Consider the following 13459-nt stretch of genomic DNA (forward strand, 5'->3'; position numbering starts at 1 on the left):
TACACACACTCTCGTCTCTCTTATCTCTCCAGCTGCTCCTGTTGTTATTGCTGGCTGCAGTCAAGTGAAGAGCTATTACAGATCCAATGAGTTTTCCATTACACCCCACCCTATTAAAGCTCAACTATCATGTGAAAGATTCAGAATGCTTTCGTGAGAGTGAACTTCTGTGAAAGCATGCTTACAATTATCTTTGTAAATGTATGATTTACTACACTGATTCCTTACTTCATTGCACTACAATAAGGCACCCTGGCAGTAAGAAAGTAGCCCCTCACTAATTGCAACACTGGATAATTACACACTTTGAAATCTATCTGCCTCCGTCAGTCACTGTCTCCAACCATCTTCCAGACACTGCCTCGACATTATGCAAATACCTTCTAATTAGATAATTGTAATACAACTTAGTATTAATATTGGTAAACACATATTATCTTCAATTCAAAACGTTCACAAAAACAAATTAAAATTCAAATAACAATTAAATATATATATATATATATATATATATATATATATATATATACATTCAAAGTAGTAATAAAACGATTATTTGGGGGTGAATTGTGACAAACGTGAATAATTGTAAACTTTAGCCATTTAGTGCTGAAAGGGACAGCAGCCTATTCAGAAGCTGTGTATCCTATTTAAATGGACAGCAGCCTATTGAAGAGGTCAGCGTACAGCTGAAAGGGTCAGCTGAGTATTGTGCAGCATACAAATCTTAGAATGACTATGTTTGCACATTCCCAATACATAAACATTTGAAGTGGAACCAAAAACTGACAATACATTTAAAAATCTGAAGGTCTTCTACATCATCTACACAATTAATTTCACAATTTATGCTATTGCCAAACCAGTAGTAAATCAGCATACATCAGCCAATAACAAAGCATGCACAAACAAATAACTAACAACAGCAGGTAAAAACAAACCTTTGCAGTCCTGGAAGTTCAACTGCAAGATCATACTAGTCATTTTTATACCCGGACAATAAAAATGCTCCCAATTTACACATAATACAGTTTCCTCCAGCACCGAAACAACAAAAACTTTATGACAAAAAAAAAAGACGCACAGCACAGTAGGATTATAAATTCTGTATTTTAGAAATATATAAACCTAGAAATGTATTTGTGAAAAAGAATTATGAAGTCAAATAAAACCTATAAAATAACATTAGCAATAATACTTACAAAATAATTGCAATTGTTCTTATTGTCGTGGCAGTAAGGCCCCAAAATATAGGAATGAAAAGTACTTCCTGGCGATTGGATCGGTTTTGCTCATCTCAATCAGAGGCCGTTGGTGGGGTCATAGGCTCCTCCACAAAACTGTTTTTTTTTATTTATATATATATATATATATATATATATATATATATATAATTATTATTATTATTTTTCCATGTGCATATTGTTTTTATGCCAAATCTTAAGATACCTTCAATAATAAATAATAATAACAGCAGCTGAATAGAGCAGAGGGTACAAATGACCCTGTGGTGTTATCTTGCAGCTATTTATTGCTAAGTTCATGCCTAAATGACTCTTATGCAGAGAACAGGTGACCAGCGTGCTAGGAGGTGGGCTAGGAAGCTCCTAATGTCCCATCATCACATTGGTCGATGCGTGCCTGTGGCTTCTTTAATGTATTCATGACTGAAAACTGAATTTGATATGACACATGATAATCTATGAAAATGTTAATCAATACAAATAGTTTAAGCTGTCATCAAATGCACTTCTTTAGTCAATACTCATATTGCTGCAAACAATGTCACTGTCACCAAGGCTTAATTTGCACAGCACTTAAATATTGGAGTCTGTGCATCAGTGCACTCCTCTTGAAATACTGTAGGTAAACACATTTTCTCCCTATTTAAGGCTAGAGCACTCAGCATGCATTTAGCTGAGTCGAATCCTACCGTTTGAATACCTTGATAGGTCCACTGGAGGGCAAAATTAATACTTAATTGAATCTCACAGTCATCAAAATAATCAATACTTTTTTATTATTTATTCTTTACAGTCTGTTGACTGTTTCAAACCTCAGAGGGGATGGTGGAAAGGATTCATGGCTTTGAAACACTGTCATTTAACAAGGTAATTTTCAGCGGAGCATTAGGGTTGTGAAACATATAATAAAACAAAAATGGTGGCTTATAATAAGAAGAAAGAAAAGAATTATATTTCTGCCATCTAATAAAACAAGATAAATAAAAAAAAAAAATCTGGTGCAGGGAGAAAGGGAAAATAAAGAGGGGGGAGGGAGGCTGAAAGGAGACAGAGAACGAGGATAGGTAGGAGCTGGGTTTTGAAAGGTTTTATCATATCAAGAGCAGAGCTGAGCTTTCATAATGCTGACATTTCTCATCCTGACAATCCTAAACAAGTGAAAAGGATGGGATCGCTGATATCATCTTTCATCACATCCTCCAGCTTAAGAACCAACATGACAGCTCCTCTTCCCTATACACTGTTAATTACTAAATAAAACACTCCTCTGCAAGGAAGGGTGGCAGCACATAACCGATACCAAGGGTCTACACAAGCGACAAAGTGGGTCTTAAAAAATTTGTTTTTGGTGGGAGATGAAAGGGGTCAGGAGATAATAAAGAGGATACAATAACACACCGGGCAAGAAAAATCCTCTTGAGACCAATTTAAGATAGATCCTCACTCTCATCAAATCTAGGGAAGAGCAAAGCTTTTATGATTTGGCGTTGTCACATGGAGGCACTTGTGTATAGTGTATATTGCGTATTTAAAGAGAGAAAATACATAACAAAATTACAGCTTAATTTATAGGTTAAGCCAGCTACTGTCCCTTTACTAGTGATCCTCAGGGACAAAAGACTGAGGATCTGGCCATGTTTGTCTCTGCAAGGGAGAAAAGGCAGGAACAGTACAGAGAGAAAAAATAAGTTTACTCATCACGGTACTGTACGCCACATCACATAACTAATAAAATGGGACCTTAGTTACCTTTAATAAGGCTTTCCATACTTTATGTCAGGTCACTAATGAATTACAAAGGTTTTTTGGATGGCTGACTTCAAACTTGAATTTCACCTGGTTTTAAGCAGCCACAGAACCTGTGTAATTTATAGGTGTCCTGGGTAAAAAAAAAAATATTGTATGGTAAGCCTCTTTATAATGTACAGTATGTGTTACTTTTACAAGCCTCTGCATAACTCATTGCCCACCTGTATTTCTTATATCCCCCTGTAACCTCTACACTGCTCCAATGACCTTTTAATGTACCCCTCACGGAACCTTATCCAACAGCTGCAACAATAATCCTTTGCATCTTCCTCTGTAATTAACCAGTTCCTCACCCTATCAGCCTATATTCAACACCCCAAGCATTTGGATGTGTGCAGTGAAACTTTCAAACCTTCATACACATGCACAAAAATAATTACCAAAACTAACATTTTGAAAGATAAGATATACTGTATAGTACAATATATCAAGATCAGAAAGGTACTAGATTCCGACATACGGTTGGAACCAACAATGTACACCGCTGTCATGTCTAACATATGAAAACGTTATGTCATGATACATCTGATGTTTCAAAACTACTTTGAAAATTGTTATCCATAATAATATTTTATGCCAGATTCTGCAATGAATAGGTGAATTCTAGGACAGATTTTTATCTGCAGTCGAAAGATCCAAGCGCCTTTACAGGTGATCAACAGATCTCACCTACAGTATATCTGAGGGGGCCCGCTATAAAAAATATTGGGGCAGATGTATTAAGCCTGGAGAAGAGATAAACTGGAGATAAAGTGGAGATAACTTAGAAGAGTTAACGCACCAGCCAATCAGCTGTGTTTGAAATATGACAGTTGGGATCTGATTGGCTGGTGCGTTATCTCCTTCCACTTTATCTCCAGTTTATCTCTTCACCAGGCTTAATACATCTGCCCCATTGTGTGAAATACCTAAAGGGATTGACAGTTGATAAAAATCATATGACGGGAAGTAAAGCCCTTTATTTTATTAATGTATGGTAAGAAATATAAAATTACCAAATAAAAGTATACTTGTAATTACGTTTAATTTCTATTATTTTAAAATATTTCCAATATTCAAAAATATGTATATGATGACACATTGCATTTGAAACTGTATGATTCTTTAGTGCCTGCATTTCTGTGGCACATACAGATGGGTCCACGCTCACCTATAGACCTGTCTCGGTGCACCGATCGCCGGGACAGGGACGGGTGAGCGTCTCACGCGCTTGCGCATCCTTTGCTGGGAATGGGGAGTACCAACGTCTCACATGCACATGCGCTTTTGCACCTAGGCGTGCTGAGTGGTGCTCCAGGAATAGCGCAAATAATCGTGGCTCCATCTGTAGCACAAAAGCTGTATATTTAATAAAACAGCAAAAAAAAATTCATTTAAAAGAAAACATGCACTGCAATAGGCAGAGTACAGAAGATGGGGCAATCCGTTATTTTTTTTCTGTCAATACTGTCAATCTGGCTGCATTAGACTGAAAATGGTTAATGTGGTTTTGAGGCGTGTTTTTAATCAAATTATCTTTCTCTCATGTTCAGTTCAGTATTCTCTTATGTTCTGCTTTTGTGGAACTACAGTACATGCCCTGTCATACTGTATAATGTGCATTCTGAAACCAGGGCCATTGAGATAGCCAGGGTGCCCACTCACAAACATGAGAGGTGTGCCCACACCTCTTCTGAAAATAGAAGCTATGCTAAATAAAATATGCATTCCAGTGCCCTGAGGCCCTGGCTATCATTATTAATATGTGCCCTTCTTGCCCTCTGGCTAAAATAAGTATCTCCACAAGAATATGTGAATAGCAGGTGCATGCAAGCCTTTACATTTCCAATTCATTTTCCTACTCTCTAAGGGCGGGATGTACTAAAGGGAAAATGCGGTAAAACGGGGGTTTTACCGCTTTTTCCTATTTACCATTACCTGTCCGCCCATTTTCGCTTGGCAGGGGATACCCTATAGAAGCCTATGGGCTTCTATCGCCGCCCTCCATCCGCGCGCCCCCCCTCCCGTCTTCCTGATCTCCTCCTCACCCAGCAGGTGTCACAGCCGGAAGGACATCCACCTGCAGGGGGGAGGAGGAGATGCAGGGGGACACTGGCAGCCGCTGGGATGTGACGGAGACCCCCGCAGACCACATCAAAGGTATCGCGGGGGTCTCCGTCACCACAACCCGATGCTAGCCGCATATGTTAGTACATATGAGGCAGCATCGCGGCGGCTGCCAGGCGAAGGGCGGCGATGTATATTAATACATCCCGCCCTAAACCTTTTGACGTGAATGAATGAGCATATAATTTGAGTTTGATGAAACATCAGACTTGATAAATGGAATTTTGCAGTAATTTTCAGGGAGTTCCCATTATCTTGGTGAATTGTATCAGCAACATGGTGCTTAGATAGACTAATGCAGCGGTTCTCAAACTGTGGCTCCTGACCCCAAAGTAGGTCCCAACCACCTCAGCATAGGGTCACGACTATGTTGCTGACCATCTGGCAAATGTGTCTGTGGAGGGGGGACAGGGTATAAATCATCAAGTAAACACCCACTGCTATCTTCTTCCATCCCTCTGTCACCCTTTATCATCCCCCCCCCCCCCCCCATTACCAACTGCCTCCCTGTCACATTAGCGGTCACTTCACTTCAATGACCACACATGTGGGGGCCATTCACTAGTAACTTGCTGGGGTCCTGTAATAATTGTATTGTCTGATGGGGTCCCAGAGCAAAATAGTTTGAGCATCCCTGCACCAATGCATTACTATAACATTTTCAGATTAAAAGGGATACAGGAATACACATAGCTTTTATTTGAAAGCATTTTATGTGTGTTTTAAAGCATATAATATATATGCTATGATGTTGATGAAACTATGATAGATGATGGAAACCAAATAAACTTGTTCAGAGTGTCAGATAAGCATTTGCTGCACATTGCTTTTCATAAACACTAAACATATGATAAAAATACAATGATGGTCTAAGGATTGAAGTTCTCTGGGAAAACTCATTTTCAGTTTTCAAACATAGTCTGTGAATTGACTGGAGCTGATTGGCTGGTAGATTATCTCTCTCCACTTTATCACTTTTCAAGGCTAAGTACATATGCTCCTTAGTACCTGATAACTGCTTTGGAAATGCGTGACAGTACATGATTGAGATATGCTCATTAAGACTACTGGGGGCTGCCTGTAGTGCAGGTATCTTGTCGTCCCCACTCACCCTACACTCGTAAATCTTTAGATTGTGGGACCTCTGTAGTTTAGAGAGCATAGGCTATTGCCCCTGTTGCCCCATCCATAATCTGACTCTGAGTGCGGGCGTTCCCTGAGAGATTCAATATAATGGTATTCAAATATGGTGGGAAAGCATGGAGTTTAAGCATGCACAAGTTTAAGGATTCAAAAAAAAAGGTACTTGTGTAGTTTGCGTCTGAGTACCCTTGTGGGGCTCGTTTCGCTCACCCACGCTGCGGGCTCGGTGGATATACATATATATATAGACATTGTAGGGGCTCTGCACACACTAAATTAACTGATAATAAATAGAATCTAACATTGATGTGATAGCTATGTGTATTGTAGCCATTTTCAGCAATAGTGTTAGGACGTGCTGAAAAGTGGGGTCCCGTTAACGGGGCTGCAGGCTTACATACATTGATCAATTCATGAACCAAATCTCCACTATTTATTATCAGTTAATTTAGTGTGTGCAGAGCCCCTACAATGTCTGTTTAAACAATGTGGTCACAAGCCATAGGGCACCCCAAAACTAGGAAAGGTGAGTGCCGATGTTTAGTGTATACATGATTTTACTAATGCCCTAAGGCTGGGGTAGCCAACCCTAGTCCTTGAGAGCTACCAACAGTGCATGTTTTGCAGGTCTCCTCACAGAATCACAAGTGAGCTAATTAGCTCCATCTGTGTATCTTTTAAAATGTGTCAGTGATTAATGAGTGCAGCTGTGCAGCAGATAGGTTGTCTGGAAAATGTGAACTGTTGGTAGCTCTCGAGGGCTAGGGTTGGCTACCACTTCCCTAAGGCATAAGTGACATCTGTGTTGGAATGCCTTAGGGCATTAGTAAAATCGTTTTTTTTTTTTAATCAAACAAGACCCAGAGTGACATCTGTGTTGGAAGGTTGTATTTGGTGGTATTCAGTTCCCTCTGGAGTGGCACCCGGGCCAAGAGTATCCCCAAGTGGATATGGGGAGTGCCGGACTATTTGTGCAATATATATATATATATATATATATATATATAAGGGATGTGCACCGGCCACTTCACGTTTTGGGTTTTGGGTTCTGATTACCTTCAGGTTATGGGTTCTACTGGGTTTTACCAAAACACCCCATCAACGTTTTGGTTTTTCGGATTTGGGTTTTGATTTTTTTTTTTTAAAGCATAAAAAACACTAAAATCACATTATTTAAGTTTTTTTTCCTCTTACACTCTTAAAAACCTCAAGAGCATTGATCTCCACTCATTTCCAGTCTATTCTGAACACCTCACACCTCACAATATTGTTTTTAGGCCAAAAGGTTGCACAGAAGTAGTTGGATAACTATGATAAGTGACACAAGTGGGCTGCACAAACACTAGACTGATACGGCACACTTAATAGCACCCCTGGACTGATACGGCACACTTAGCATCACCCCTGGACTGATATGGCACACTTAGCATCACCCCTGGACTAATACAGCACACTTGGCAGCACCCCATGAATTATACGGCAGACTTGGCTCACCCCAGGAATTATTTGGCAGACTTGGCTCACCCCTGGACTGATATGGCACACTTAGCATCACCCCTGGACTGATACGACACACTTAGCATCACCCCTGGACTAATACAGCACACTTGGCAGCACCCCATGAATTATACGGCAGACTTGGCTCACCCCTGGAATTATTTGGCAGACTTGGCTCACCCCTGGATTGATATGGCACACTTAGCATCACCCCTGGACTGATACAGCACACTTAGCATCACCCCTGGACTGATACGGCACACTTGGCAGCACCCCACGAATTATACGGCAGACTTGGCTTACCGCAGGAATTATATGGCACAGATGCTGGCACCCCTGACCTTATACAGCACACTTGGCTTACCCCAGGAATTATGCGTCACACATGTGGGCACCCCTGGACTGATATGGCACACATGGCGGCAGGCATGGAATTATATGGCAGACAATTATTCCTGCAGTAAAAATAAAAATTTGTATTCTTTTAATTAAAAAAAGAGAGCAGCACACCTGGAATTATAATGCAGACTTAGCAACACCCCATGAATTATACAGCACTCTTGGCTCACCCCTGGACTACAGTGCATTTAACAGCCCTTGCAGTAAAAAAACAAACAAAAAAAACCACCTTATTTTTATTTTCATAAAAAAAAGGTCAGCTGCCCCGGTCTGATACGTGACACATGGGGGCACCCCTGGAATTATACGGCACACATGCGGGCACCCCAGGACTGATACAGAACACATGGGGGCACCCATGGAATTATATGGCACACATGCGGGCACCCCTGGACTGATACTGGACACATGGGGGCACCCACAGAATTATACGGCACACATGCGGGCACCCCTAGACTGATACAGCACACATTTGGACACCCCTGGACAAATACAGCACACATGTGGGCACCCCTGGATAGATAAAGTACACATGCGGGCACCCCTGGACTGATACAGCACAAATGTGGGCACCCCTGGACAAACACAGCACACATGTGGGCACCCCTGGATGGATACAGTACACATGTGGGCACTCCTGGACTGATGCAGCACACATGCGGGCACCCTGGGCACTGGCAGCATTAATTAAAAAAAAAAAAAAACATTATTTTTTGCTTTGAACTTTTTTTTTATTCAAATAATGCCGCCCCCTCTGTAGCACTAGCAGCCCCCTGTATGCATTAATCATCCCCCCACCCCCCCCAGCAGGTTTCCCCTTCACACCTCTCAGCAGACAGCATGGACACATCCGTGCTGTCTGAAATCACCAGTTTGAAAATGGCGCCGACCGCCGGGAACTATATATTCCCAGGTCTCGTGAGAATCCAACGCGGGATGATGATGTTTTAGCCTCGATTTGGACTCTAAAAGATGGCGGGAACCAGCGAACTCCTCGGATCCAGGCTCGGATCCAGCCTCGGATCCAGCCTCGGATCAGGTAAGTTCATGGAGGTTCGGTTCTCTAGGATCCGAACCCGCTCATCTCTAATAAATATATATATATATATATATATATATATATATATATAAATCAGTCTTTCATCAAGGTTTTATGCAGTTGTCCTCATACAAAAATTTGGAAAAAAAATAAGATGAAAGTTGTAACATATCCTATCCAATGAATTATTTTGGTTGCAAATGCATTTCAAATGTCTCCCTACAGCTCTCTAACATTTTCACTTCATGAATGGGAAATCCATTACAAACATAATTGAAAAAAATAAATAAAAAATTCTCCATGTTTTATGTGTTTTATTGCAGAAACATATTAGTTCATTTAATTACACCATATATGATGAACGATGAGAGTGAGTTTACTTACAAAGCTTATTATTGGTTAGTACATTGCTGCAAGCAATGCAGCTAATACAGTTTGTCTGCCGGCTGCGGAGAGAAGCCTATGCCAGGTCCCATTACTACAGTACCAATACTGTTACACCACAGAAGACAACGCAATATACATACACAACACAACCACTAGTCCCAAACATGGCACTGCTCAGCTCCAAATCACACTCCATACTCTCCATTCGCCAAGCACTCCATGACATACTGTGCACAGTACAGTATATGCAGTACTCACAGTCCAATATCTATATACAGATGTGCCCCCTTCCATCGTTGCCGCAATGCATACACAACGGTACACACATCACAGTAATGCTATGCCCACTAGCCTATATACACTCATATCTGCAGTTTTACCATACAATGCAATGCCCCAAGGAAAATTCAGGGTCACAGCAATGAAGGATATGGACACATCTATAGATGCAGTATATACACATACCAAACAATCAACTTCACACTGTGGCATTGGCACTGTGGAATGAATGAACCGCCTTTGAATTAACTCCAGAATCTGTACTGAGTTTACTGTTTTATTCCATTTTCTGAGCTTTTACAGTGTCAATTACACACCGGTACTTCCCCAGACCGAATGGAGTAGTCTTCTCCTTCATAACCTTATACTGGTACTGCTATCTACATCAGGCCTCGCCCCCCAAAGTGCTGTTGACAGTCTCCTCTTCAGGCTTCTCCCATAAAGTAGACAACAATGGCCTAAACGAATGCTAGTCTACCTTCATTTCTGGTTTAAATAAGCATGCAAGGCAACATCAAATTACGTTCAAATTATACATGACATATATGAGTGTTTGAAGTGTTTATTTATACACTGGAATACACATACAATACAAACTCAGGGGCAGATTTATTAGTGTTCAGTGATAAAGTACCAGCTGATAAGCTCCCAACTGTCATTTTTTAAACCCAGCCTGTAACTTGGCATATAGGAGCTGATTGACTGGTAATTTATCACTGGACACTTTGGGCCTGGTTGGCTTGCTAAGCAGTGGTCGTTCATGCCTACATACCGCCTCCCCCTGTGTGAGCGCCATGCGAACTATGCAAGTCGGTGAAGGTGCCCGCTCAGAAGCCCTACACAGTTTCTGCTGTTGTGTGAAGTTGATTGGACAAGAGCCATATAAATTCAAAACAGCTGTTGACACATCCATATGCAAAAAGCTTTAAATTACCCAATGTATGGAGTAGTCTAGAGAGGCACTGCCACTCACCGTGGACGCCACTCCCCCCGGGCCATCGCCACCAAATGTTAACCTCAAATCATAAGCTTTTTTAAATTTTTAGACAAAACACAATCAGGAGCTTAGATGATCTATTTGCAAGACCTGATTGTATCATTAAAGAGAAAAAATGGTGATAATGTGACAATGCGCAACCTGCCGCTGTGGTGAGTGAAATATCCTTAGAGAAGGATTGTATCTTTGTCATAGTTGACTGTGACTGCCCCCTCTGAGAACGGGCACCCAGGTTGCTGCAGTGAATAGTGGTGTAAGATGCATGGCTTAATATTTATTATTTATTAAAAGTTTCTTATATAGTATATACAAATTCTGCAGTGCTTTACAGAGCATATTTGAACATTCACATCATTCCCTACCCCAGTGGAGCTTTCAATCTATATTCCCTACTACATGTACATGCACACACAGACATTCTAGGGTTAATTAGTTGGGAGCCAATTAGCCTACCAGTATATTTTGGGATTATTATGGGTAGTGATGCACAGGCTTGATGCAGCACATGACTTAGCCATAGAGGCTATGTGGGATGTGGCTGCACATACAAAGCCACTACATCAGGATCCCAATCTGACCACTTCATTGGTGGTTGGGTGGCGGGTAGGACTGGCTCTGGGGTATTTGCCCACTCTTCCAGGGCCCGGGAGCACCACTCAACTTTCGAGAGCCTCCTGGCAGTTCTGGGAGAGCAGGTAATTATAATCCTCATGGTTTAATTATTTAAATTTGGAGATCCCATACAGACGAATAGGATTTCAGTTATCAATTTTATATGTATCCAATGTACAACACCATATGTTCTGAGAATGTGAAAGCAACAAGCAATATGATGTCACCTTGAACAGGATAGCAGGTGCATGATACAACCAATAAAATGAAAAAGGTAACATTGTCGGACCGGTCCCTAACATTATTGGGGTCCAACACTGGGGCACAGGGCTGGGTTGCTGGATCTGGGTTATTCCTGTTGGTGCTTTCACACCGCACAGTGACTCGGGTCAAAATGTCAACAACCTGGTGTGAAAGGGGTCTAAGGAATTAGCATGCATAAAAGAGGTATAAAGGCTAGGGAAGACCGTGTAATTTGGCAACTTTATAAATCATTGGTGCGGCCTCATCTAGAATACAGTGTACAGTTCAAGTTACCGCTCAATAAAAAGTACATATTGAAACTTGAAAAGTTCACACAAGAGCAACAAAATTGATTGTGACTACCTCACATCCGGCAAGTGGAACGCACAAGTACGGAAGAGACTTTCACTTCCGCAATACACTAAAGCCGAACTTCCGTCCATGTGATTCGGACCGGCGTCTAGATAATATGGCACACAGCCTCTTATGTACACAAGGCATAGACGGAAGGGACTCTCATCATCTTAGGTTTTATTAAAATCTATTAAGCATTATTGGCGCCGTATTTATAAAACACAGCCGCTCCCGGAAGTACCAGTTCCGGAACCGGAAGTACTGCAAGAATAGGGTATTTAAGCAGATCTGGTCAGTGACAGATCCCATCTTGAAAAAGGGACTTGATGTCCCGAAACATGTCGATTTGAGGAGCCTGTCACTGCTTTTTATTAACCCCAAGGAAGGATTTAAGGTAAGAGCTGCAGAGTGTCTGACAGGTTCAAACCTTAGAGTTTGGGCCTTATTCTAGTTCACTCTTTCTGACAAAATCCTTCTTAGATGGACAAAAACATGTGCACTGCAGGGGGGCAGATGTAAAATGTGCAGAGAGAATTAGATATGGGTGAGTTATTTTGTTTCTGTGAAGGGAAATTTGCTTTATTTTTACACTGCAATATAGATCTCACTTTGAAGTAAAACCCTACCCAAATCTAATTCTCTCTGCACAAGTAACATCTGCCCCACCTGCAGTGCACATGGTTTTGTCCATCTAAGAAGTATTTTGTCAGAAAGAGTAAACTAGAATAAGGCCCTTTGTCTGGATCAAACCTAAGCGTGCGGACCAACAGTCACCTCAGAACCCCACTTTATCCTTTTTATATTGATGTAATTTTAAAATTACCTGTAAAGTCAATAAACGTCATTTTTTTACAAGAGAAGTTGTAAAGATACCTTGATGAGAGCAGAAAACTACAGCACATCGTGAGTACGGGTATGCCACCCATGTTTAAGTAAAGAAACCATTATATGTATGAACGCATCTCATATATGTAAGTGAGGTGCGCAACTATTGGCTATGCACCACTATTTAGAAGAAAAGGATACACCTACAGACATACACATTGCTGTTTTTTGCTTATTTTTCATATTCGTATATGAGAATCATCTATTCGATCTTAAAGGGATCTTAACGTCGCAGATCATAAAAAGGAAGTATAACACTGCACCTTTCATTTACATTCTCCTGGTGTCGGCACAAGGGAAGCGCTAAGTTTGGTTTACCACCCACTTTAAAACTATATCACATTTTATAAGTCTTTCTAAGGTTGGACTTTACGGTTCACCAGACAAGCAGCCTCCCCAGGAGCGCCCGAGGTACACCCCACACCCCAACTAACAAAATTGATTAAGGGTTTAGAGTCATTGGGT

The 13459-nt window shown here is 41.1% G+C and overlaps 1 protein-coding gene across 5 annotated transcripts in view; it reads right to left on the minus strand.

Annotated features, from left to right (window-relative positions):
* The window catches only part of POU6F2 (POU class 6 homeobox 2), a 513474-nt gene that overhangs the window by 393122 nt on the left and 106893 nt on the right, over positions 1–13459 (minus strand). Inside the window, exon 1 of one of the 5 annotated variants that reach the window (XM_083188464.1) lies at positions 1203–1328. The exons of 3 other annotated variants lie outside the window; for them this stretch is intronic. The gene's annotated coding sequence lies outside the window, so the exon portion shown is untranslated. Of the gene's footprint in view, positions 1–3; positions 48–1202; positions 1329–13459 lie in introns of those variants that run through there. One more of the 5 variants, XM_083188466.1, reaches the window with a different exon arrangement.

The sequence above is a fragment of the Crinia signifera genome, chromosome 5 (genome assembly GCF_055691185.1).
Source record: "Crinia signifera chromosome 5, ASM5569118v1, whole genome shotgun sequence".
Taxonomy (NCBI): Eukaryota; Metazoa; Chordata; class Amphibia; order Anura; family Myobatrachidae; genus Crinia; species Crinia signifera.